We start from the raw sequence: 27,935 nt of genomic DNA, 5'->3' as shown, positions 1-27,935 counted from the left end.
TGAAAGAAGCAGAGTGATGTTATTTACATGGGACTATATGTTGTAGCGTACATTCATATTGACCGGAACTATTCAATTATCATGTACTATATCCCGCACGGTGAATGGTATAAAAAAACTCTGGTAGAATTGCTTTTTTTTATAGGTCACAAAAAAATGGAATAAAAGACAATCAAAAAGCATTACGCAACTCAAAATGGTACAAATGAAATAAGTCATCCTGCAAAAATCAAGATGTCACACAGCTCTGTAGGAAGAAAAATTAAAAAGCATATTTTTTAAAAAGGTTTTTATTGCGCATAGGTAATAAAAATTATTAAAAAAATGTAATATATATATATATATGTATATATATATATATATATATATATATATATATATCACACATATACAGTTGAAACTCGAAAAACTTGAATATTGTGCAAAGTTCATTTATTTCAGTAATGCAAATTAAAAGGTGAAACTAACATATGAGATAGACTCATTACATGCAAAGCGAGATATTTCAAGCCTTTATTTGGTATAATTTGGATAGTTATGGCTTATAGCTTATAAAACCCCAAAGTCACAATTTTGAGGTACCCTTTGCTCAGGGGGTATGGATTAATTAGCTGACTAGAGTGTGACACTTTAAGCCTAGAATATTGAAGCTTTTAAAAAATGTTACATTTTTAGCTGCATTAATGCAATTCCTTTTAATTTGCATTACTGAAATAAATGGACTTTTGCACGATATTCTAATTTTTCGAGTTTCACCTGTATATATACAACTTGTCCTGCAAAAAAAATTAAGCACTCATACAGCTACATTGATGTAAAAATAAAAAGTTACATTTCTAAACAACAATGAAAAAATCGCTTTTTTAGTAAGGTGCAAAACAGGTTGGTTTGCGGACCCTGCCTACTTGGCTTGGCTATACTTTCTACCAGTTTGTCTCTGTCCCCTATATGTGGCCATTTCTATTTTTTTTCAAGGACCACTTTGAGTTACCATTCTGCCCCTGGAATTTAACCTTATTGGTACTGGTGATTATGTGATAGCTGGTATAACTGTCAAATAAAATTTCTGCTGGTTTTATCTAGACTCAGGACTGTCATTACACTGAACTGATTTAACTTGTAAGGCTGGTTTCACACATAGTATTTTGAGGGGGATTTTTGGCGGTTTTAGCATTTTTTTTTTACTTTTTATGCACCATTTTTAACCATATTTTCACATTTCATGTGTCCAGATGTTACCTTAAAGTTTATAGTGAATTATGAACTTCATTATGGACAAGGCATTTTTATGCATTTTACAAAATGCAGCATACTCTAGGTATAGCGTTTTTTTCCAGGTGTTTTTCTGTAAGGCTGGTTTCATACATACTATTTTTGGGGGCTTTTTGGTGGTTTTAGCATTTTTTGCACTTTTTCTGCACCATTTTTAACCACATTTTCACATTTGCATGTGGCCAGTTACTTTAAAGTTTATAGTGAGTTTTTATGGATTTTACAAAATACAGCATACTCTAGGTATACTGTTTTTTTCCAGGTTTTTTTCTGTTAGTAATCTCTATAGAATTTTAAAAAAGCATGTTTAAAGCATAAAATAAAATCCCCAAAAGATGCAAAAATGGCACGCAGAAATTAGAAAAAGAAATTGTAAAAACACATGGCATGTTTCCTACATTAAAAACGCAAAAAAAAAAAAAGACCAGAAAAAAGTAATTTATCTTTAATGCGTTATAATAGGTCTGGCTAAGAGGAAACCCTTATGCCATTACTTTGTCCGAAACGTGTAGTTTTTTTTATCCTTTTGTACAAGATGTTTTTAATGCATTTACAAAAAAGGATTGATTTTTTTAGGAGTGCTGAAGAAATTGCTTTTTTCTACATTGGAATTCCATATCAGTGCCTGTCTCCAGTTCACGAAATCTCCATGCACCCAGGTCTGAATGCTACAAGAGAATTGAGCAAATCCCTTTTTTTTTGTTATAATAATACTGTTTATGAAGGAAGCCTAACTGGAGGTATATTACGACAGCCCCAGGGAAATAAGAAGTGTAAAAAAATCATGACCACAAAGATATATTTTAAGGCACAAAAAGAATTACACACACAGATACGCAAAAATAAATATAAACAAATAGTTATAAAAATAATAATTAGTAAAAAAAAAAATCCTAATTATGTCTAGCCAAGGTGTCCAAATATATAGGGTCAAGTATTTGTAGTGCAACCATGTATATAGGCTCACTGCTGTGATTGATTTGCTTTTTGTACTTAGTATCTGTTTGATACATTTGCCGCGTTAATAGATCTAAACATAATAATTAGTATTCATTTTATTCAGCTATTTTTTCACTTTCTAAAGTAACAGTACAGTTTGATTTTCATTTTTATACTTATATATGCCTTTGGACAATGAAACACATCTTGGCAATATTCTGCTCATTCCTTCACTCCAACAGACCATTCCTTATTTGATATGGACAGTTGCTCAACTATAAAGTGTTTTGATACCAGTCAGTCACCTTAGAATAAAGTCTTTGAAATTCCTATAAAGTTTTTTTTTTTTTTTATTGTGTACGTGCTCCAATATAATAACTTGTCTTTCAAATGTTATTGCTTTGCACAACAAAAAAGGGTGTGTGTGCAGGAAAGTAACCTCAGATAGCTACAGTTAATAAAGAAGACTGTTCAATCAAAAAAGCAGCTGTTCAAGTGACATATATGTCAATTATCAGAATGTCTCCAGCTCACTTATGACTGCTTCTAAAAATTCATTTTCAATTTCTTCCTGTCTACAGATGAAAGTCTTCAAAATCGGCATTTTGTCTGAAGAAGTGTAGCATCTCGCTTGTGTTCTACCGAGAAAGTGCTTATTTAAAAACTTTATTTCTCCAACGAAATGGCAGGATTTCGAGTGAATGATTAACTCAAGTGTCTAGTTTTACTACTTGCACGACTAAATATATGAAAAATCACGGATCCCAAGCACTGAATTCAACTCCATTTCTAAAAACATTTCATGTGCTTCTTCTTATAGCTGCTTTCTTTGTCTAGGCTAAAACCAGCAACTCCTACAGAAAGTACACAGCACACAAAAGTAGCATCGAAATATAATAGTTTTATTAATATTACCATTTAAAACTAGACAAACTGTATTTAGATGGTGGACCTAACTCACTTCAAAGATGGCGGATGGCTTTTAGCATTATCAGACACACCCCATACAGTAAAGCCTCTTTCATATGTAAATTAATTTAAGAACATGTGCTGTCCGTCAACTCATGTCATGGACAGCACATGTATGCATTGACTTTAATGTCTATTCACACATCAGTGTTTTTCCACGGACTGTGTGTCTATGGTGACACCACGAAAGCTTACCTTATTTTTGTTAGTGATTATAGATGCCTCACACACATTATAGTTTTAAAAGCACAGAGATAACATGAATGGCATCCATGAGTGGTCCGTGGTTTTCACAGACCATTAGTTGGAGATGCTCTGGAAATTATCAGCCTAGCAGTAACCGTGTAAAATAGAGAACCACATAGACACATGGAGAGGGGAAAAAAAATGGACACACAAGGCAAATATGTACCCGTCATAAACATCTTCATAGATGAACCACTGACCATCATGTCACTGATGGCACCATGGACACAGATGTGAGAAAGAGGCCGAAGACACTTATATTTAATATAATTAAATACAAATTTGAGTACATTTAAAAAATATAAAGTGCCAAACAGCTTTCATAATTAAATTAAATGCCTTAAACAGACATAAGGGCAATTAGATCACACAAAAAAAATATGTCTTTTTTCAACCGTATTAACTATGTAACTATGTAACCATTCCAGCAGCCTCAACCTCAATCATACATTTCGCTCAATGGCTTCTTCAGGGTGTTTGTACCATTGACATTCAGCAAAACATATGTTGGGGCTGGGGCTGTTAGGCTAAAATAAGCAAAACTGTTTCAATGGAATTTATTAAACAATCATAATATTTGAGTATTAAAATAAGCTCTTAACAAGCTCTGTCTCTAATTCCACCAGATATAATGCAGCCAAAGACTATAAGTCAGTGTTCAACCCTTTAAATAGGTTTTGAGCCATGACTTGGATATTAAATAAGCCAGCATCCCATCTGTAGACAGTTGTTTCAGGGTGATAGTCCCTCATAAGTGCAGAACAGACAGTATTGGCTTAACTGGGTAAAAGTCCTAGGTCAGGATTTGGGATACTATATCTAAAGATGGCCTTAAGGTTTGCCGAACGGGCGAACATATGACGATGTCTGCCGGCGCCAAATTATTTTACATTGTGAAGAACTTTGACCCATTACACATCCTTCAGGTGGTACAGGACAGCCAATTGAGACATTTAAGCACATGGACATACCCCCTACCTTATGAATAAACCCGATCTGGCCACCATTTTATATTGAGTCTTTTGCCAGTGTAGGGAGAGGTTGCTGTGTGGAGCCGGGACAGACTGTTAGGGACACAAAACGCTAGCTAATATGGCCACAAAAGTCCTTTTAAGGACTGGTATAGGTGTACTATCGATGGGTGTGACTTACTGAGGGGTGTGATATATTTATAATATGCTTTCTAGCAAAGAAAGTATATTATAGTGCAATTGCATTGTGCAGCAGTTGTGTGCGTTTCTGCTGCGATACTGCAGCTACACAGAATGACAAACGCTAATGGAACAAATAATATCAACTGATGTTATATACCAGTTGCCCCCCAAAAAACTGATTGAGGCAGGGGTGTTATATACCAATAATAAACTTTCTATATAGTGCATTTGGGTAGTACAGCATTTGTTTGCGGTTTTGCTGCATTGTCGCAGCTACACAAAGTGACAAACGCTATTGGAACAAATAATTTCAGCTAGTCTGATATACCAGTTGCCCCACAAAAAACTGATTTCAGAAGAGGTGCTATATACCAATAATATACTTTCTATATAGTGCATTTGGGTAGTGCAGCATTTGATTGCGGTTTACTGCATTACTGCAGCTGCACAGAGTGACAAGCGATATGGGAACAAATGATTTCAACTGGTGTGATATACCAGTTGCCCCCCCCAAAAAAGTGATTAAGGCAGGGGTGTCATAAACCAATAATATACTTTCTATATAGTGCATTTGGGTAGTGCAGCATTTGTTTGCAGTTTTGCTGCGTTACCGCAGCTATACAGAGTGACAAACGCTATTGGAATAAATAATTTGTACTGGTGTTATATAGAAGTTGCCCCCCAAAAAAACTAATTGAGGCAGGGGTGTTATATACCAATATTATATTTTCTATATAGCGCATTTGGGTAGTGCAGCATTTGTTTGTGGTTTTGCTGCGTTACCGCAGCTGCACAGAGTGACAAGCGCTATTGGAACAAATAATTTCAACTGGTGTGATATACCAGTTGCCCCCCAAAAAAACTGATTGCAAAAGAGGTGTTATATACCAATAATATACTTTCTATATAGTGCATTTGGGTAGTACAGCATTTGTTTGCGGTTTTGCTGCGTTACCGCAGCTAAACAGAGTGACAAGCGCTATTGAAATAAATAATTTCAACTGGTGTGATATAGCAGCTGCCCCCCCAAAAAATTGATTAAGGCAGGGGTGTTATATACCAATAATATACTTTCTATATAGTGCATTTGGGTAGTGCAGCATTTGTTTGCGGTTTTCCTGCATTACCGCAGCTAAACAGAGTGACAAGCGCTATTGAAATAAATAATTTCAACTGGTGTGATATAGCAGTTGCCCCCCCCCCAAAAGTGATTAAGTTAGGGGTGTTTTATACCAATAATATACTTTCTATATAATGCATTTGGATAGTGCAGCATTTGTTTGTGGTTTTACTGCGTTACCGCAGCTGCACAGAGTGACAAGCGCTATTGGAACAAATAATTTCAACTGGTGTGATATACCAGTTGCCCCCCAAAATAAGTGATTGAGGCAGGGGTGTTATATACCAATAATATAATTTTTAGATAGTGCATTTGGGTAGTGCAGCATTTATTTGCGGTTCTCCTGCGTTACTGCAGCTACACAGAGTGTCAAACGCTATTTGAACAAATAATTTCAACTAGTGTGATATACCAGTTGCCCCCCTAAAAAACTGATTGCAGCAGAGGTGTTATTTACCAATAATATACTTTCAATATAGTGCATTTGGGTTGTGCAGCATTTGTTCGCGATTTTTCTGCGTTACCGCAGCTACACAGAGTGACAAGCGCTATTTAAACAAATACTTTCAACTGGTGTGATATACCAGTTGCCCCCCCAAAAAACTGATTGCAACAGAGGTGTTATATGCCAATAATATACTTTTTATATACTGCATTTGGGTAGTGCAGCATTTGTTTGCAGTTTTGCTGCATTACCGCAACTACACAGAGTGACAAACGCTATTGAAAGAAATAATTTCAACTGGTGTGATATACTAGTTGCCCCCCCAAAAAACTGATTGCAACAGAGGTGTTATATACCAATAATATACTTTTTATTTACTGCATTTGGGTTGTGCAGCACCCTCCCCTCTTCAGAGTTGGGGGTGCCTGGTTTAATGCTCGCATTCTCCCATTGACTTCCATTGTGCTCTACAGAGCACCCGATCATCCCAAAGTGTTCTACTTGAGCACCTGAGCACTTTGGTGCTCGATCAACACTACACAGTATCCCTTTTTACTAGATTATTTTTTCCATCGTGCCATTTTTAGTATATTCTTGACCCCAAAACACTACAGGTTTGGCAGTTTTTGAAAACTGTGTCCAGCTAGTGTAGAAATGATAACCATAACTCATTTGAAGTTACTGAGATTATTTGATCTTCCCATTCTAATGTGGTTTCACACAAAAACTCATCTATAGAAAACTTGCTCATTTGATTTATGCTGCACTCCAGGGTCAGGTTTAAAATTTTCATACTGACAAGCTACAATGGTAAAAAGGCAGGGATCTCTAATAAAGTGGCTATTCAGTGCATTCTAATAATTCTTACAAAAAGTTAGAACAGTAACCATACTAATAAGGGTACATTCACATCTATGTTTGACAACTCCATTAGTCTGTTCTAGCAGAGGAGCAGACTACCAGAGTTACCATGTCCGTCATGACCAGAGATTGTATTTCCATTCACTATAATGATATCCAGCGAGTTTCTGACATAAATGCCGGCTTTGCCTGGAAACCTGATGAATCCCATTATAGTGAAGGAGGATCCAGTGGTGTCCAGCTATGCCAATATAGTAACTCTAGTAGTCTCATCTGCTGGAACAGACTACCAGAGTTGCCAAATGCAGAAGCAAGCCTACTCTAAGTTTATATGCTCGTACTGGAAAAAAGGCAGATACATAATACAAACCGGATTCCCAAAAAGTTGGGACACTAAACAAATTGTGAATAAAAACTGAATGCAATGATGTGGAGATGGCAAATGTCAATATTTTATTTGTAATAGAACGTAGATGACAGATCAAACGTTTAATCCGAGTAAATGTATCATTTTAAAGAAAAAATGTGTTGATTCAAATTTTCACGGTGTCAACAAATCCCCAAAAAGTTTGGACAAGTAGCAATAAGAGGCTGGAAAAAGTAAATTTGAGCATAACGAAGAGCTGGAAGACCAATTAACACTTATTAGGTCAATGGGCAACATGAGTGGGTATAAAAAAAGCTTCTCAGAGTGGCAGTGTCTCTCAGAAGCCAAGATGGGTAGAGGATCACCAATTCCCACAATGTTGCGCAGAAAGATAATGGAGCAATATCAGAAAGGTGTTACCCAGCGAAAAATTGCAAAGACTTTGCATCTATCATCATCAACTGTGCATAACATCATCCGAAGATTCAGAGAATCTGGAACAATCTCTGTGCGTAAGGGTCAAGGCCGTAAAACCATACTGGATGCCTGTGATCTCCGGGCCCTTAAACGACACTGCACCACAAACAGGAATGCTACTGTAAAGGAAATCACAGAATGGGCTCAGGAATACTTCCAGAAACCATTGTCAGTGAACACAATCCACCGTGCCATCCGCCGCTGCCAGCTGAAACTCTACAGTGCAAAGAAGAAGCCATTTCTAAGCAAGATCCATGAGCTCAGGCGTTTTCACTGGGCCAGGGATCATTTAAAATGGAGTGTGGCAAAATGGAAGACTGTTCTGTGGTCAGACGAGTCACGATTCGAAGTTCTATTTGGAAATCTGGGACGCCATGTCATCCAGACCAAAGAGGACAAGGACAACCCAAGTTGTTATCAACGCTCAGTTCAGAAGCCTGCATCTCTGATGGTATGGGGTTCCATGAGTGTGTGTGGCATGGGCAGCTTGCATGTCTGGAAAGGCACCATCAATGCAGAAAAATATATTCAGGTTCTAGAACAACATATGCTCCCATCCAGACGTCATCTCTTTCAGGGAAGACCCTGCATTTTTCAACAAGATAATGCAGACCACATTCTGCATCAATCACAACATCATGGCTGCATAGGAGAAGGATCCGGGTACTGAAATGGCCAGTCTGCAGTCCAGATCTTTCACCTATAGAGAACATTTTGCGCATCATAAAGAGGAAGGTGCAACAAAGAAGGCCCAAGACGATTGAACAGTTAGAGGCCTGTATTAGACAAGAATGGGAGAGCATTCCTATTTCTAAACTTGAGAAACTGGTCTCCTCGGTCCCCAGACGTCTGTTGAGTGTTGTAAGAAGAAGGGGAGATGCCACACAGTGGTGAAAATGGCCTTGTCCCAACTTTTTGGGGATTTGTTGACACCATGAAATTCTGATTGAACATATTTTTCCCTTAAAATGGTACATTTTCTCAGTTTAAACTTTTGTTCCGTGATTTATGTTCTATTCTGAATAAAATATTAGAAGTTGGCACCTCCACATCATTGCATTCAGTTTTTATTCACGATTTGTATAGTGTCCCAACTTTTTTGGAATCCGGTTTGTATATCAAGTTCTGTCAAAATACATATTTGTAAGGCATACATTGATATATTTTTGGATAAACAGTTGCAGTTCATGTATGTTAACGTGTTTGTATAATGAGAAGCACAATATGGTTTGGCCGGTGTGAGCGGTCTCATATTTCATTTAATGCTTTAATTATGTTTATTAATGTATCATATTAGCATGAATGTTTCTTTTTTTGATTAAATGTGAACAATTGCTTCTTTAAGGTAAAGGTCTGTGGATGTGTGATTAATCAGATTGAAATGACAGTGCAGACGACTTATGCCATGCTTCGTTATCACAGTGATTGATTTTAGTCTCTGCTGCTGGGTGAAAAAATATCAGCTAATAACTGCAGTACCAAAGCTCCAGATGTCATTGATAGCACAAATCATTCTTTCACATTCCATATTATTTGCCTCATTTGCAAGGATGCGGACATAGAAAATGATCTGTTGGATTGTGAAATTATAGCATGAATATGACACCCATATTTAGCCACAGAGCACATTTTACCACTCAGGAGTTGAAAATTACTGTTCAAGGACTTCGATTTCTCTTTTTATAGAGCACTTCATTATAAGTGGACTTTTGTGCATTTTCCCACTGTTTATAAATTTTAATAAAGAGTTTAATCCATCTTTTGGATTTAGCACTGCACATTTCAAATTACATTCTTTACAAATGGCTTGAAGCACACCATCCTTAATCCTACATTTAGAATCATTTATATGAATGGTTTGGTTTATATTTTAGGATAGGTATTATGGCCTTAATATATTAAAAGTATTTGTCATCTGAATTTTTTAGAAGAACAATGCAGTCATCTAATGGTATGAGAAGAAAATAGGAAGTACAGTACAGTGATGGCTAACCTCTGGCACTGCAGCTGTGGTGAAACTACAACTTCCAGCATGCTCCATTAATTTCTATGGAGTTCTGAGTACAGCCAAGCAAGTGTACATCTTTGGAGTTGTAGTTTTAACACAGCTGGAGTGCTGAAGGTTAGCCATCACAGGGTTATGCTAATGTTTATGAATAGTATGGAGATTTATTATAGGCCCATATATTACATTTTTTATAGAAAGATTACATGTCTGATTTTTAATTTTGGACTTTGTGAGACTATTTTGTAAATACGGTAGCTATCAGACTGTCAAAACTCACAGATACTGCATTTTCAGGAGCATGGATAAATGGGAAGCATGGGAAGTGGCTCAGAAGGGGCCGGCCCAGGAGGAGGACTAAAAGATTTTATTGTCAGGGCCCCCTCAACAGTGACAAGATATGCAGGGACATGACATACAGTATATATGTGTAGGAAACAGATGGAGCAGCTGCTGGCCCTGGTCTGAGTGAGTGATTTTGACTAGTCACAGGTTGCACAGGAGGAAGAGGTTGCAAAGATGTTCCTGGGGGGAGGCCCTGTTCAAAAATTTGCTGTGGGGTCCAGTCATTTCTAGTTACACCACTGTGCATTTTATACTACAAGGTAACTAGGTAACTGTGGAGACATGTTGTTTATCACAGAAGATTTCCTTGTGTCTAAAGGTCCTACATGCACATTCTGCATGCCAAAAAATGCCATGGATCCCAAAAACACAACAATTTGATAAAAACTAAAATGCTGTGTAGGCAGATTTTTCTGTATTTTCTATAGAATCAAGTAAGTAAAAAGAAGTAAAAGATCTAAATTTGGATGCAGTAGGTTTGAACTAAAAAAGAAAGTGCAAAACACCAATGGAAAGATCAGGAACAATACAGCATAACAGGCTTTAGGGGGGATATTTATCATTTCCCTTGTGCCTGAAAATGGCAGTAAAAAGTCACAAACTGTTAGCAACTTTTTCACTGCGACCTTTTAAAAAAATTGTTGCATCTCTCAGATTTTATGCCTCCATTGCCATTTTCCCTAAAAGGGATAGGACAAGAGTGGGAAAGGGTGTGTGGTCAGCCGCCTGACAAATGTATCTTCCTTTACGCCAGTATTCTGGTGCAAATGAAGGCAGAAATCTAGAGCAGATTTGAGCTGTCAGAGATTTTTGGTTAGGAGCTCGGACTGCAGGAGGATGCGCCTAGATTATGAGGGTGTGCGCCTCGTCATAAATTAGGCACATCCTCTGGCAACGCAAGGGATATCAAGAATGTATGTGCTATGTCACAGGGTCAAACAGTAAGACATTGCTGTACCTGAGGGTTATTTCTGTGGTTGGTCGAGGTCAGACAAAAACCCTGAACCATTGAATAGCCATAATGCAGAATAAAGATAGGGCAACCTGTGTTGGACATTCATAAGCCTTTGGGAAGGGTCTGACTGATCCACCAGAGTTCCCAAGCTCTGGCTCACTAATATCTCCAAGAGGTACAGCATTAGAAAAGCCCATTTGCAGCTGACCTCAGCACCAATCATTATTGATGATATGTCAGGTGTAATGCAGGTGTTAAAATTGTCACTTAATCGAACTTTTACCTGTATAGAATGTTAAAGGGGTTTTCCAGGCTCCTGATATTGATGAATTAGCCTCAGAATAGATCATTAATACCTAATCAGTAGGGGTCCAAACCACCCACCTCCACTGATCTGCTGTTCCCTGCAGCCTACGGCATTGGAACTAGCACTTTGAATGAAACAGGATGCATGACTCTGTTCAAAGTGTACTGGCCGCACTAAGTTACCGCAGCTTAGCTCATAGTCACTTCAATGGGAGATGGACTGCAGTAACCCAATACAGCCACTGCACTTTGAATGGAGCTGTGGTTCCTGTTTCATTGAAAAGCGAGATTTGGTGCCGGAGGCTGCAGGGAGCAGCTATGAATGGAGGTGCAGGTTTTTGGACCCTCACCGATCAGCTATTAATGGCCTACTCTGAGGATAGGTAATCAATATGAGTAGCCTGGAAAATCCTTTTAAGCAGGGAACCCCTTCAATTGAAGGGTCACAGTTCTGATGAGGAACCACCATTATGATTATACAGACCATACAAACAGCTACTAACCCCCACCGAGGAAAGTTCTTTCCACAATTGAACATGATGATTATTCTTTTCCAAACTATGAAATCTGTTGACAATTTTAGTGAGATAAATGACTATTTTAGTGTTTTTTTATGCTATTTTAGAACACATTCTAGTGTACTACTGAAAACACTAATATTCACCTTATTTTTAACATTTATATTGACAGCAGTAAAAGAAGTGCTAAAAGCAATAAATAATTATTTTTGGTCTTAAGGTGTACTTTCATTTTCCTTGGTAGTTGTTATAACTTACTACACAAATTGTGACAGTTATTGAGATGGGTGCATTACATCATGAGCCATTCTGGCTCAGTGATCATTATATCAGTGAATGTGTGTCTTTTAAATATTTTAAAATTAAGTATCCATTTAGAAGAATGTTAAAACCTGGAATAATTCACGTTTTGGAAAGTCTCTGACTCATACAATTCAAAATGTATAAAAATGAAACCTTTGTTACTGTAGGAAATGCAAATAAATACTTATCTTGCATGGCAGAATATGTCATATATATTGCCAATGTTATTACACACAACCCAAACCCAAACACATTTGGTTATACCTTATTTTCTATTTATTTAAAATAATACACAACACAGAGAGTGGAGTTAAAGGCCAAGGCCTGTTTATTAACTTAATAAATAACATTATAACTCATAACATTATAACTCATAACAAAGTCCAGTCATAGACTCGGACTTACCTTCAGCAGTACAAACAAATGTACACATAAGCAAGTCCATCCCTATATCGGGGACGACTATCCTTACCACCCACAGCGCCATGACCATTTACCATATTATCATACTTGACAAAAAATTGGGAGGGCGGGCGGGGGACGAACGCTCCACTTGACACGCAGATAACTCCAAAAGGCACCGCTGCCTGCAGCTCCCCATTTTTATTTGAAAATAGCGGCCTCCAGAGACCAATCAGAGCCTATCTCCAAGTCCCCTGCAAAACTGCCCTAGCCCTAGCGTCCTCACAGGCCTACCTAAAAACCAATCATACTCCGGTTACTGGGCAAAGCACCTCTGCCCAGTAACCTTAATCAAAACGGCGGGAAAACCTCCTGCCTGAATCCTCCTAATCTGCCTAACAACCTCAACCCCAGCACCCAGGGTCAAACATAGTTCATCTGGCCTAATGCCAATTCAGCCATGGATCCCCCTCCTAATGGTCCGGGGGCTATTCATGGCAGAATATGTAATATATATATTGCCAATGTTATTACACACAACCCAAACCCAAACACATTTGGTTATACCTTATTTTCTATTTATTTAAAATAATACACAACACAGAGAGTGGAGTTAAAGGCCAAGGCCTGTTTATTAACTTAATAAATAACATTATAACTCATAACATTATAACTCATAACAAAGTCCAGTCATAGACTCGGACTTACCTTCAGCAGTACAAACAAATGTACACATAAGCAAGTCCATCCCTATATCGGGGACGACTATCCTTACCACCCATCCGGCCCGCAGCCGCTTCCCAGAAGTGGCAAGGGCCCCACCCCACCCACAGCTAATTCAATCATAGCCTGCAGGTTTAAATTAAAAATATCATAACCAATGTCCGACAAATGAACCCCGTCCCAAAAAAACAGACCAGCCTCTCCACTCTCAAGATCCACATGCCTAAAAGAAAAAAAACCAACTGACGGCATAAACTTAGCCATAACCCTATTTATCCGCTTCCTTACTTTGTCCTTAAACTGCTGCCCAGCACTTAACCTCCAGCACCTCCTTGGAATAATTTCAGAAAAAATTAACTTAGTGAGGGGAAGAAATCTGCTGAGTTCCAACATGGACTGCTTCATCCGGAAGATCAGGTGCATGGTATCTCCTCCACCGATGTCATTCCCTCCTAAATGAACGATTAAGACATCTGGCGGGGGAAGAACATCATGCAACTGCAGTACTAAATCCAACAAACCTGACCATCGAAGACCCCGCACACCGTTCCAGTGCAACTTGACAGCGTCTTCTTGCAAAGACAAATTGAGTCCGTAACATCGATCTGCGGCCCTCCTACTCGCCCAGTGTACAAAAGAGTGGCCCAGAATCCAAACCGACAAACCTGAAACTAGAATAAATTACTCAATTAATAAATGCGGTCTAACATACAATTGATAACGATTGGAAGACCAACGCCCGATCCGTTGTATTACGGATTCATGCAAACCTGCTTGCGCCGCTGACGTTGCTGCCCCAATCCGAAAGGAATGCGAAGAAAAATACCTATCATTCAACTGCAGCATCTTTAAACATTTTGACAAAACAGCCCTAAATTGAAATTGCGACAGCGGTGACAAGTCCTGATGCACAAAAAAGGATGTCCCCGCCCCATCAGGGCGATAAGCCAGATAGCGCTTCACCGCCTCTACTGGACATATACCTTTTTCCTGGATTGCCCCAATTCTCAACCTGCAACCCTTACCATCCCGATCCGTTTTTGACTTACGAATGAAAATCAATAACATTGAATCAACAACTACCACATCCCTCCGTGACAATCCCCCTCCGCTATACCTAGACCTGGGCAACAATTCCCAAATCCGCAAAGCCGCAAAAAACATTACCACAAAAGCTGCCTTAAACAACACCGATTCGAACTGATCAAAACACAACAACTCAGCCGCATCACATAACTTCAATAATATCCCTGGCGTAATAGGACACCTCCCATCCTGCAAAACACCGCCAGCCTTATACCCCTTCAACAACTGCCGCACCACGAAAACATCCGATAACGCCTTACGCCCACATGCCTTAAGAAAAAAACGAAACTCCCGCTAAAACCTTGCAAACAGACGCATAAGCTAACTTTTCTTCCAACAAGCTCAAACAGAAAGACAACGCCACCGCATCATTAACCCCCAGAAGCGACCAAGACCTACCGTTCATAAAACGCTCCCACCTCTGCCATGACGACAAATAACTCCTCCAAGTCGCACTCGCCACCGAACGTCTCAACAGCTCCCAAACTACCGCCAAATCAGCCCCCATAGGTGCTCCGGACATGGAATCCCTAAAGCATCTGCCCACGGAACCAAGCTGAAGAAACGCTGTATCTGTGAACGGGATAACGCATCAGCAATGTCATTATTAATACCCGGGATATGCACTGCTTTTATCCAAATATTCCAACGCAAACAAACAAGCACTAAATGCCTCAACAATTTCACTACTAGCGGATTCTTTGACGACAGACAATTAACCGCAAACATCACCCCTTGATTATCCGTATGCAACCTGATGCGCTTATTCCTAAAGAAACTACCCCATAAAACCAACGCCACCACCACCGGAAAAAGCTCAAGTAACACTAAATTTTTTAAAACGCCATTCCTCACCCAGGACTCGTGCCAAGCCTCTGCACACCAATGCCCCTCCCAAAATGCCCCAAAACCTACACTCCCTGCTGCGTCCGTAAATAAATTCAACTGAGGGGCATCCACAAACTCCTCCTGCCACATAGAGCGACCATTAAAACTCCCCAAAAAATCCAACCATAACTTCAGATCATCCTGTGCGTCACTGTCCAAACTCACATGAAAACTAGGATTCTTGATACCTGCAATTCTCTGTGACAGCTGCCTGCAAAACACCCGCCCCATGGGCATTACCCTACAACAAAACGCCAACAAACCTAATAAAGACTGAACCTCTTTCACAGTAACCGAACGACGCAACAAAACTCCTTGAATCAAACCCGCCACCTTCTGCACCTTCTCCCTTGGCAACCTCACCTCCCCTAAACCTGAATCTATAATAATACCCAAATACTCAATACAACAAGATGGCAAGACAGTTTTCTCAACAGCTAACGGAACACCAAACTCCCTACATACCTTAAAAAACTCCCCCAAAACCTCCGAACATGCCGAATCCCCTGGAGGCCCCACAAATAAAAAATCGTCTAAGTAATGAACTACACCTCCCTTCATAGCCCGGACTGAAACTACCCACTCTAAAAAAGACGAGAATGCCTCAAAATAAAAACAAGAAATAGAGCAGCCCATCGGCAAACATTTGTCAAAATAAAACCTATCCTTAAAATAAAAACCCAGAGAATTGAAAGCCGTCGGGTGTATTGGCAACAACCTGAAGGCGGACTTGACATCCGCCTTGGCCAAAAGAGCCCCCACACCAAACGACTTTACCAGTGACACAGCAGCATCAAAAGTAGAATAACACACTCTAGATAAAGAACTATCAATTTCATCATTCAAAGAACCACCAAACGGGTAAGATAAATGATGAATCATTCTGAATGAATTAGGTTCCTTTTTAGGAACCACCCCCAGAGGAGATAACCTCAAATCCTCAAAGGGGGGCTCCACAAAAGGACCCGCCACTCTACCTGCTAAAATTTCTGCCCTCACTTTCTCCTCTACAACATGAGGGTACTGCTCAACTGACGGCAGATTCCTCACAATCTCACAGCCCTGCCCAGAAAATGGCGGAATAATGAAACCTTCTGAAAAACCTGAAATTAACAAATCAGCTATCTGCCGGTTTGGGTACCGACCTAACCAGGGTAGCATGCTCTCCAATTTTACTGGAGTCAACGCTTTTTTGAAAAAACTCTTTTGCCGACGGCTGCGCCGGCAAACTGGCTTTCTTAAAACATCTAGACATTGGGTGGCCAGCCCCACAGAAAGCACACTCGTGCTTGTATTTACATGTGGCGGGCCACTTACAATGTGATTCATTGTACGAAAAACATACCCCACGCTTCATTACACTTGTAGAAAGAGAAGCCGTCTTTGGCACCGCAACCGGTCTCTGCGGTAATAATAAATTGAGCCATAAGCCCACATCTTTAGTACCCCAACGCAACTGCGGATATACTGCCATTTTTTGCTGAAAATTTTCATCATATTGGAACCAGCCAAAACCACCAAAGTTCTTGTATGCTTCCAATACTATATCCACATGTTGAAACAAACCTGAACACTTCTCCGGCTGCTTCTCACCCACCACACTAGCAAAAATGCAAAACGCCTGAAGCCAATTGTGAAAAGATCTAGGAATGGGACGCTTCCTCTCCTCCTCTGATTTATCATCCCTGCGCTCCATTTTAACAATAAAATCCTTAGAGGCAGGGAGGAGAGACAAAATATCAATGAAATCCCCATTCCAGATCCTTTCCCTAACTGCTGCCGACAGGTGAAAACCCAGTGGAGAGATAGAACATGGCATCACTTCTCTAAAACAGTCCTCTGCTATCCCCTTAGCACGAGCCCGCACAGGTACAGACAGAGGCTCTATCACGCTATCCCCCTCCCCCATCCCCAAACCGTCAGCTGGCAGCCAGGCAGAAGAGACATTACCCAATAAACCACCAGCCGCAGCAGGGGACGAGGGGGGCTGAACCCGGGGGTGGCCAGACACCAGCCCCTGCAAAGAAGACAGCACTAAAGACAGCGAGGATATTACTGGAGCAAGTTGCCCCGGCCACTCACCAGACTGTTGCACCGGTCCAGGTAGGGATGCCACCGCTGTCTGCGAACTGGTCCCAGGAAGTCCTCCTGCCGCACCTCCAGCCCAGCCACCAGCCGGCTGGCTTTCCACGATCCCGCTCCCAGGCCCCTCCGCACCCTGAGACTCCAAGCCAAGAGCCCCCAGGGGGGAGTTAGAAGCCTGCGTCGCCGCCACATTTCCAGGAGCCGGAAGCCGCACAATGGGTGACGTCATCTCCCGGCGCCCTCTCGCGATGCCGTCCACCAGGCTCCTGTTCCCGCGAGATCTCGGCCGCTCCTGCGCAGACGGGGAGGGAGAATATCTTCTGTTGGCCCGCCGGCTCCTCCGCAGACGCGACTCCCGGACCGCACCAGCTTCCACCGGATCCTCCGCTCGCATCGCCACAGGAATCACCCCGTCCACACTCCGGACCGCTTCAGGCACAGGTGGCAGCATGGCAAACGGTACTGCAGGCAACCCCGACGGAACCAGCTCCGGACCTCTCAGACGCAGAAGGCATTCCCCGATCCAGGCAGGAGCTCCATCCTCCACCGCACGGCTCGCCAATTCCTCTATTAACGCCTCCATCAGGTAACAGCAGCTGGGACGAACGCTCCACTTGACACGCAGATAACTCCAAAAGGCACCGCTGCCTGCAGCTCCCCATTTTTATTTGAAAATAGCGGCCTCCAGAGACCAATCAGAGCCTATCTCCAAGTCCCCTGCAAAACTGCCCTAGCCCTAGCGTCCTCACAGGCCTACCTAAAAACCAATCATACTCCGGTTACTGGGCAAAGCACCTCTGCCCAGTAACCTTAATCAAAACAGCGGGAAAACCTCCCGCCTGAATCCTCCTAATCTGCCTAACAACCTCAACCCCAGCACCCAGGGTCAAACATAGTTCATCTGGCCTAATGCCAATTCAGCCATGGATCCCCCTCCTAATGGTCCGGGGGCTATTCATTCACAATAATACTTTTAGCTGCAATATGTATTTTTGAGAAAACAATATGATTCCATTTAGTTGATGTAAGTGTTTCCATAAACAGGGGGGGAAAGAAAGCTCTCCATTTAAATTGGTGGGAGTGTATTCTTCATATTGGATCCCCGCCAAGAAAATACATATCATATAAGCAGGCCATACAGCTAGTATTGGGAGTAGAACAGAGTCAACAACCTTCGGCACTCCAGCTGCAATTTATTAGTCCACTTCAGCTAATTGTATTAGTCCAAAGAATGAAGTTGGAATATGAATTTTAGTGTGTAGGGAATGCTGTAAAATCGAAACTCATAAAACTATGGCAATTTTTTTTCCAGTTCCACCCTATTTGAACTTTCTCCAGCTTCCCCCTATACCTATGCAATGTTAAATGGTGCCATTAGAAAGTACAATTTTCCAGCCCTCATACAGCTATGTGAATGAAAAAAAACAGTTATGTTTTCAGGATGGCAGGGAGTAAAATATGGAAAATTGCTGCATCAGAAAGTCTTAATAGTTGATAGAACATAGAGGTGGATAAGGAAAGAATATCTGACGAAGATGGGGAAAAGAACAGGAAAGGAATAGGTTTAGGAATAAATCAGTAATGTTTCTATAACAGAAATTTGAAAGAAATTAGGTTATATTTTCATATCTTGGTTCATGACTGTTATGAGTTCACTCTTTAATCCAATGTGATATTTGCAAATGAAATCAGCCACACAGTATGAAGATATAGACAGTCAGCAGTATCTCTGAGCTGTATAGGATCATTATTCAGAGCAGTGATTTCCGGGTAGTTGGTTTGATTGCACTCTGGCAAATGATTGCCAAAGTTGATGAACAGATAACTTTGTTCTGTGGTTTCCATTTCTTTTTTCTTATCACAATATTTGAATTTTTCAATTACTTTGTCGCCACTTTCAAATAATTTTGTTACCACTAAATTTAGTATTCTTGGAAGCTGTAAGGGTCAAATATTCAGTGCATATCCAAAATAAAATATCAGAAATGTTTTCTATTGCAAAGGTTGAAATCACAATTGAAAATCTGATAATCCCACAACAAAATAGACATGCTATGGATTAAGAAATTCACATCATGTCTTAAATCCATCCAATTTTTTTAATGTTACATGCTCACAGTGTTTAGAAACATCTATCCACATGTATTGTCCGGTGAATTGTGACAGATAGATGTGTCATCTAAGGCTTCTTTCATATCTCAGGCATGTCTGATCTGGCAGGCTGTCCAGCATACATGTCAGCTGTCGGCCATACATATTGTACCTTCATATGTCTCTGTGTATCAACTGGGCACACATGTTATCAGTGATACATAATATTTCCCAAGTGAATGCGGCATCTGAGGGGTTCAATGACGGGGACAGCACAATCCAAGTACCCTGTCATTGTGCCTGCTACATACAAAGAAATGCGCTTTGTGACACAGTAATTCGTTATTTAATTAATTTCTATGTGAAATTCGATGGAGCAGCCAAATTAATTTTTTTTATAACTTCGCTTAACACTATTTATAACACGTCTTAGGGAACTAGGTACCATCCTACTGATAAGCAAATAAGAATAAACAATGTTAAAGTGGGAGAAGCACATAAAGTAAATGGCAAAATATCATTTTTAGCTCGTAGTTTTTAATGTGTTATTCATCTGTCTAAGATTTAATAGGTAAGTCACCTGATACATTCTTTATAAAAATGTTTATTTTTCTTTGTAGTGATTCAATTGCCAACAATTATAGCCCTGCAGCGAGAGACATCTCAACGCATTCTGTCTTCAAACTTAGCACTAGCAATGGTAAGAGCGTTTCAAGACCATACAATATACATGATATTTACTTCTTCTTCTTTGTACCTGTTTGATCAATTTCCTTAATTTATTTAAGTGCATATGTGGATATAGATATGTACATATAGCATTTTTCAGTTTAGCTTTAATCCATAGGAGGAAATAACATTGATAAAATACTACACTCAGAAAGAAAATGTTTAGTACAGCCTAGTAAAAATCAAAAACAAGCAAAGCTTTAATAGATTCATTAAACCTCTAATCTTGAAATCTTACTGATCATTTAGTTATCAATTTATGTATTGAAGGCTGCCTAGGTTGTTTTAGCATATTTATTTGTCCTGAAAATGCAGACATACTAATAATGCCTAAGATTTAGACACTACAAACTTAAGGATGTGTTACACTGGACGATTTTTTGGCCAATAATTGGCGATCATCTTGCAGTGTCATACTGCCACAGATTGCCCGGTGAACTAGTAAACGCTTGTTCATCTGGCAATTCTGATTTTTAAACATGCTTAAAAAGCAGCTCTTGCCAGCGGCAGAATGTACTAATAAAAATCTGCTGCCGGAAAACCACTAGACAGCATGGGGACGAGCGATGGCATAGCAATGTCTCCTCCCCATTCTGTGGAGGAGATCTCTGCATGTAATTGGAGCAGTCTCCATTGCCAGCTAGCGGGCGATTGCCGGGACAGAAGGCTTCCCTCCTGACAATCACTTGCTCAATTGGCGTATATAATAGAAGCATTGGACTAGACAGTCTAAAAATACACCAGATTTATCACAGTGGCTGATCTTGGGTCATAAAGTTGGTGCTCCTTTAAAATGTCTAATCTAAAATTAATTCCACCTATTAAATGGCTTACTTAGCACCAAAATTTTGAGCCAAAATCCTGCCTCAATTTTGTCACAAATTGTCACTTTCTCACTAAGTCACGTCAACTTTCCACTAAGCCAAACCCCATTGTCATATGGGCCAGAAACCAAGTCTAAACCCTTAACAAATTTGGTTTTATGAATGAGTACCAGAATTTTAGCTTGGTATGGCAGATTGACTATAGTAATTCTGTCCCATTAAGTAAAGCGGTTGCGAGCACAGCTTCTGCACAGCTTATTATATTAGTGCACTTGTCTACTGTAAAGCATAATTTCATTGGAAACCTTTTATAAGTGTATTACCATTATTCAACTTTTCCTTCAGACTTGCTTGTGAAACAATACCCTACAATATAAGCTTACATGAAGTTAGTAAAGCTACAGATACTGAAACTTTCCAAATTTATTTTTGGGAAGTTTCTGAGAATGTGATGAGTCGTAATATATTCTTGCCACTCCTCAGCTAGTTTGACAGATAACCTACAATGGAGTCATTCTCAGAAGGTATCCTATTATATTTTTATGTTCTTAAATGACCAATGGAAGTAGGATCATGTGTGTTGAAGACTAGGGGTATTCTAGTCAAATGAAAGCTCAGGTTTACAGAGGTTTTCCAAACTTTGAAATATAGGAAAGTAGCTACAGTGGGATGCAAAAGTTTTGGCAACCTTGTTAATCGTCATGATTTTCCTGTATAAATCGTTGGTTGTTACGATAAAAAATGTCAGTTAAATATATCATATAGGAGACACATACAGTGATATTTGAGAAGTAAAATGAAGTTTATTGGATTTACAGAAAGTGTGCTATAATTGTTATAACAAAATTAGGCAGGTGCATAAATTTGGGCACCACAAAAAAAGAAATGAAATCAATATTTAGTAGATCCTCCTTTTGCAGAAATTACAGCCTCTAATCGCTTCCTGTAGGTTCCAATGAGAGTCTTGATTCTGGTTGAAGGTATTTTGGACCATTCCTCTTTACAAAACATCTTTAGTTCATTCAGGTTTGATGGCTTCCGAGCATGGACAGCTCTCTTTAAGTCACACCACAGATTTTCAATTATATTCAGGTCTGGGGACTGAGATGGCCATTCCAGAACGTTGTACTTGTTCCTCTGCATAAATGCCTTAGTGGATTTTGAGCAGTGTTTAGGGTTGTTGTCTTGTTGAAAGATCCAGCCCCGGCGCAGCTTCAGCTTTGTCACTGATTCCTGGACATTGGTCTCCAGAATCTGCTGACACTGAGTGGAATCCATGCGTCCCTCAACTTTGACAAGATTCCCAGTCTCTGCACTGGCCACACAGCCCCACAGCATGATGGAACCACCATTATATTTTACTGTAGGTAGCAGATGTTTTTCTTGGAATGCTGTGTTCTCTTTCCTCCATGCATAACGCCCCTTGTTATGGCCAAATAACTCAATTTTAGTTTTATCAGTCCACAGCACCTTATTCCAAAATGAAGCTGACTTGTCCAAATGTGCTTTAGTGCTGTGGCGGAGAAAAGGCTACCTCTGCATCATTCTCGCATACAGCATCTCCTTGTGTAAACTGCGCCGAATGGTTGAACGATGCACAGTGACTCCATCTGCAGCAAGATGATGTTGTAGGTCTTTGGTGCTGGTCTGTGGGTTGACTCTGACTGTTCTCACCATTCGTCGCTTCTGTCTATCCGAGATTTTTCTTGGTCAAGCCTTAACTTGAACTGAGCCTGTGGTCTTCCATTTCCTCAATATGTTCCTAACTGTGGAAACAGACAGCTGAAATCTCTGAGACAGCTTTCTGTATCCTTCCCCTAAACCATGATGGTAAACAATCTTTGTCTTCAGGTCATTTGAGAGTTGTTTTGAGACCCCCATGTTGCTACTCTTCAGAGAAAATTAAAAGAGGAGGGAAACTTACAATTGACCCCCTTAAATACTCTTTCTCATAATTGGAGTCACCTGTGTATGTAGGTCAGGGGTCACTGAGCTTAACAAGCCAAATTGAGTTCCAATAATTAGTTCTAAAGGTTTTGGAATCAATAAAATGACAACAGTGCCCAAATTTATGCACCTGCCTAATTTTGTTTAAACAATTATAGCACACTTTCTGTAAATCCAATAAACTTCATTTCACTTCTCAAATATCACTGTGTGTGTCTCCTATATGATATATTTAACTGACATTTTTTATCGTAACAACCAACGATTTATACAGGAAAATCATGACGATTAACAAGGTTGCCCAAACTTTCGCATCCCACTGTATATGTATCTGAATGCCTTATTAGCTCAAAAATAGTACATTTTGATTTTGTTATCTTGCCCAGCCCTAGGCAAATAAGTTGTTTTTATGCCGTCAGGGCTTTCTATGGGTGGGATTACCAGTGTAAATGAACACCGTTCCCATGATCCTACTCTTTTCTCTCAGACATTGCCATTAATTAAAGTTGCCTTCAAGACCCTCTATTATAAAGCTCAATCTGCTGTGCAGCATGTTAAACATACTCTTTCAGAGACAGGGTGGAATAGGAAGAGCTTCATGATGCTTTATATATATTATTATAGGGGTGTTCTTATCATAGATATATTTGGTGGATATCAAATTGTCTGATAGATGCAAGTCCCAACTCTGGGATCCATATCTATTTTGAGAATCGTGGTGCTCCAACCGTGACCAGGAAATGGCTGGCTACATCCAAACTATAATTGAAATCAGAGATGGAAACAGCCAAGCTTTCTGTGTTATGCCATTTCTTGTAGACCACATCTATCATACATTTATGGCATACCCTGTATACTACAAATGTCTGATGAGAATACCTTGTAATATCCTGTCACATACATAAGATAACTATAATATATATATATATATATATATATATATTTTTTTTTTTTTTCTAATCTTCTCCAATATTATACCATTTTAATTATTAATTCACTACATGCACAACCTAATTTGCAATATATACAACTAATAGGAGATTCCAACTATTCCTACTGTTGGGTGGTTCTAAGTGGCTGCTGTACCCATTTATATGGTGTGAACTGATATAAAGATTTAATGTCTTTTAGAGCATTCAGAGCTATGCAGGCTAGAAAATCCAACAGGATTGTTATGTCAGAAACCTCCTTATCAGGAGCTTCGAATTGACAAGAAAAAGAATGCATTACATAAAATGAGCAAGAGAAAGTAAGTATTATCAAGTCGTCATGTTTTTTTTTTAAGATATCCTATGCATTTAATGAAAGATGATTCCTAAGATACTGCTTTCAAATGTAATGTACCCTATTCCATTGCCTGGTCCATAAAATGGAAATTATATTGTACTTGCTTCAAGCACAAGAGAGATAAACTATGGTAAGAAATTAGATGTGGCATGGATTGGACGCCTTTGAGATAAAGGTGGCACTCAACAGAGATACTATGCAGAGATGTGACCCAATAGAAAGCCTTTTTTCCCAAATGATTTAACAGGGATTTCCTCTTGAATAAAAAGCATTAGAATGTGTTATTCATTGTATGCTATACCTCTTCATTTTAGCTATCAGGAAGGACAAATTAATTTTACACAAAGCATGTAATGGTCTGGTAATACTGTATGATATTTGAGAATCATTTTTTTGGTCTTGTACATTGTGCTGGTCCTGAGGCTGGATGCATGGCAATCTAATCTTACCTTTCTTTTATAAAAAATATATAATATTTTTCATTATGGCAATTCTTTACCATAGAATACACAAGTTATACAGTTTGCACTGCTGCAGTTTTTTTTTTTTTTTCGTTTTTAAAAACTAAATAAATTAAATAAATTGTGTGAAGATGGCTGGGTGACAGGTGTTAACTTCATGAGCGTGCCTTTACTGATTTGATTGACAGATATAATTCAACAATAACAGTGCAGTGAGTTTTCCACATAACTTACACATGACTGGAACAATCTCAATATTATTAAAGGCAGCAGGCTCTTGAACTAAGCTAAGAACAAAACTGACCAGGAAACCTACCCATGTGCCGGCCTCTTGTGCATGAGATACTCTTTTTACCTGTATAACCATGGTGAGTGGGCACTATTCCCTTCATGAACTCACTCTGGCTCTGCTTTTTTTCGAGATCTCTAGTATCCGTCCAACTTTAGTGGTAGCACTCTTGTTCTTGGCAGTTTCCTGCAGATATGTGTTGGGACCACAAGGCCATAGTCTATTCTCTGGTGTCTCCAGTATCACCACCAGGATGCTCCAGGGAGTAGGTCCTGATAGGACTCTTAAAGAGGTTGTCTCAACTCCCTCTTTGTTTGATTCTCTGCTGGTCCCTGGGTGCTGTTTCAGAGCTGGAGGGAGCAGGGCCTCTTCCCTTGGCTGATTGCATAGGCATGCCCAGTCCCCTGGTCCCAAGGCTACAAGTCCATTACTATACCAGCCTCAGCACAGCAGACATTTTGCCCTGAAGCTTTCACAAGATGAAAGCAGGGCTCTGTAATACAGGTCTGGGGCTATTGATGCAAGCCCCAAACCAATAATACTTTATTCTCTAGTGGCATAGCTGTATAGAACAGCTCCAAGGCTGTAGCCCATGCCCTGTAGATGTTCTGAAGGAGAATGAAGTCGAGTACACGAGATAAGGCAAAAAGAAATACAAGGTGGCCAGGAACAGGAGATAATGAGCGAGCACTGGCCCATATGTGCTCTCACTCCCATGATTCCCAGTTAACAGAAAAGCTGGCCATTTTACTTGTAGTACGCAAGAGCGGCAACCGATGCAGCATTGCAATGGTGTCCATAACCCCTAGAGACGGGCAGTGTATAAAAGCATGAAAAATAGAAGGCGATGGGTACCACAAGCATTGGAAACTGATCTACATTAGTAAGCGACTTAAAATAACTGCTCACTTGTGCACTTACCTGCTGCACTTCACACTCACCAATTTCCACTTCAGTGTTGGTTTGTGTTGTAATTAAATACATTACAAAATTTGCAGACATAATTATAGGTTTTTTCATGTCCATTGAGTTTCAGTAGGACATATGTGATCAGGGCAGTAAATATATATATATATATATATATATATTCATGCATATCTGCAACAAGCTTTACATATATCTGAGACACCTGTCATTGAACACTTGTTCGGCCAGCATTTATCCCCCTCCCCCAACTTCCCCAGAGTTATGTATTTCTGGCTATGCCAGTGGCTTATCTCTAAGCAAAAAACAGTTGGTCGCCCAAATACAAATTATATTGTCAGTGGATTCCTCCGCTTTTGGCAGGGGCTGCCACAATTAAACAAATATGTATGGACAGTTTTGACAATTAACTTACCCCCTTTACTCCTATGAGGTCAATGTTCTTCTGTTTTTTGAGAAAGACAGAAAACAGAAACACTGATTGGGGCCGGCACATAGGAACCAGAAAAAAAATTGTCTATGGAGTTTCCCATTATCTAGTTTTAAATACTTATTTTTCTATATAGTTATTGACAGTTATTCTTATCAGTATTCTTAATGATCAATAAAGGATCAATGAATAACTATTTCAACCTTGAAAGCAAAACTATTGAATTAAGCAGTATCTGCTTTGCTTGCTTATTCATCATATTAGTATGGATTCCAAATATGCACAGAATATAGTTACGCACAGAATACATAGCAATAACTATGGAGGAAATTTATGAAACTGTCTAAAAGAAACAGTATCATTTTGCTGCCCATAGCAACCAATCAGTGCACAGCTTTAATTTCATATTCTGTCATTGAAAAATAACCTGTGCTGTGATTGCTTGCTATGGGAAAAAAAGACCAGCCCAGTTGTTTTTGGCTTCCACAATTACTTTTACAAGCTACCATTCAGAATTTTAGCCTCAAATTGTGATTTTAACAATGTTAATAGAAGTGCTAGACTTTTCTTTGCATAACATACTACATTTAGGCCTCTTTCATACGGCCGTTGTGCGGGTGCGTTGCGGGAACACCCGCGATTTTTCCGCGCGAGTGCAAAACATTGTCATGCGTTTTGCACTCACGTGAGAAAAATCGCGCATGTTTGATACCCAAACCTGAACTTCTTCACAGAAGTTCAGGCGTGGGATCGTTATTCTGTAGATTTTATTATTTTCACAGAAAAAACTAAGATAAAAACATCCTGCACGATATGATACAAATTTGCGGATGTCCCTGGCCGTCTGCGCTCCTGAACATAGAAGCCCAACGGCTTAGGTAGGTTTAGCGTAGGACCCGCCTGACCTGAGACCACCTTGACGTTCGGTAGGCGGGCTTAGATGTGTTTTGATCAAAATATATTGACTAAGTGTCTCAGACATTATCATATCAGAGTGGGGACTTAGTCCATATATAGTGCTTGCATCTGCTTTAATAAGTGCATTATTATCTTATTTCTGTGGTTTTCTTCGATTTTATTATTTTCCCTTATAACATAGTTTTAAGGGAAAATAATAGCATTCTGAATACAGAATGCATAGTAAAATAGCGCTGGAGGGGTTAAAAAAAAATATTAAAAAATTTAACTCACCTTAGTCCACTTGTTCGCGTAGCCGGCATCTCCTTCTGTCTTCATCTTAGCTTTTTGTAGCAACAAGGACCTTTGGTGACGTCACAGCCATCACATGATCCATCACCATGGTAAAAGATCATTTGATGGATCATATGATGACTGTGACGTCACCAAAGGTCCTTGTTGCTACAAAAAGCTAAGATGAAGACGGAAGGAGATGCCGGCCACGCGAATAAGTGGACTAAGGTGAGTTGAATTTTTTTTAATTTTTTTTTAACCCCTCCAGCGCTATTTTACTATGCATTCTGTATTCA

General features: G+C 39.7%; 1 pseudogene; it reads left to right on the top strand.

Annotated features, from left to right (window-relative positions):
* LOC122925882 overlaps window positions 1-27,935 on the top strand; it is a 2,558,103-nt pseudogene that overhangs the window by 100,716 nt on the left and 2,429,452 nt on the right.

This window comes from Bufo gargarizans, chromosome 2, assembly GCF_014858855.1.
Source record: "Bufo gargarizans isolate SCDJY-AF-19 chromosome 2, ASM1485885v1, whole genome shotgun sequence".
NCBI classification, from domain to species: domain Eukaryota; kingdom Metazoa; phylum Chordata; class Amphibia; order Anura; family Bufonidae; genus Bufo; species Bufo gargarizans.
This window is presented reverse-complemented; position numbering and strand designations above follow the sequence as displayed.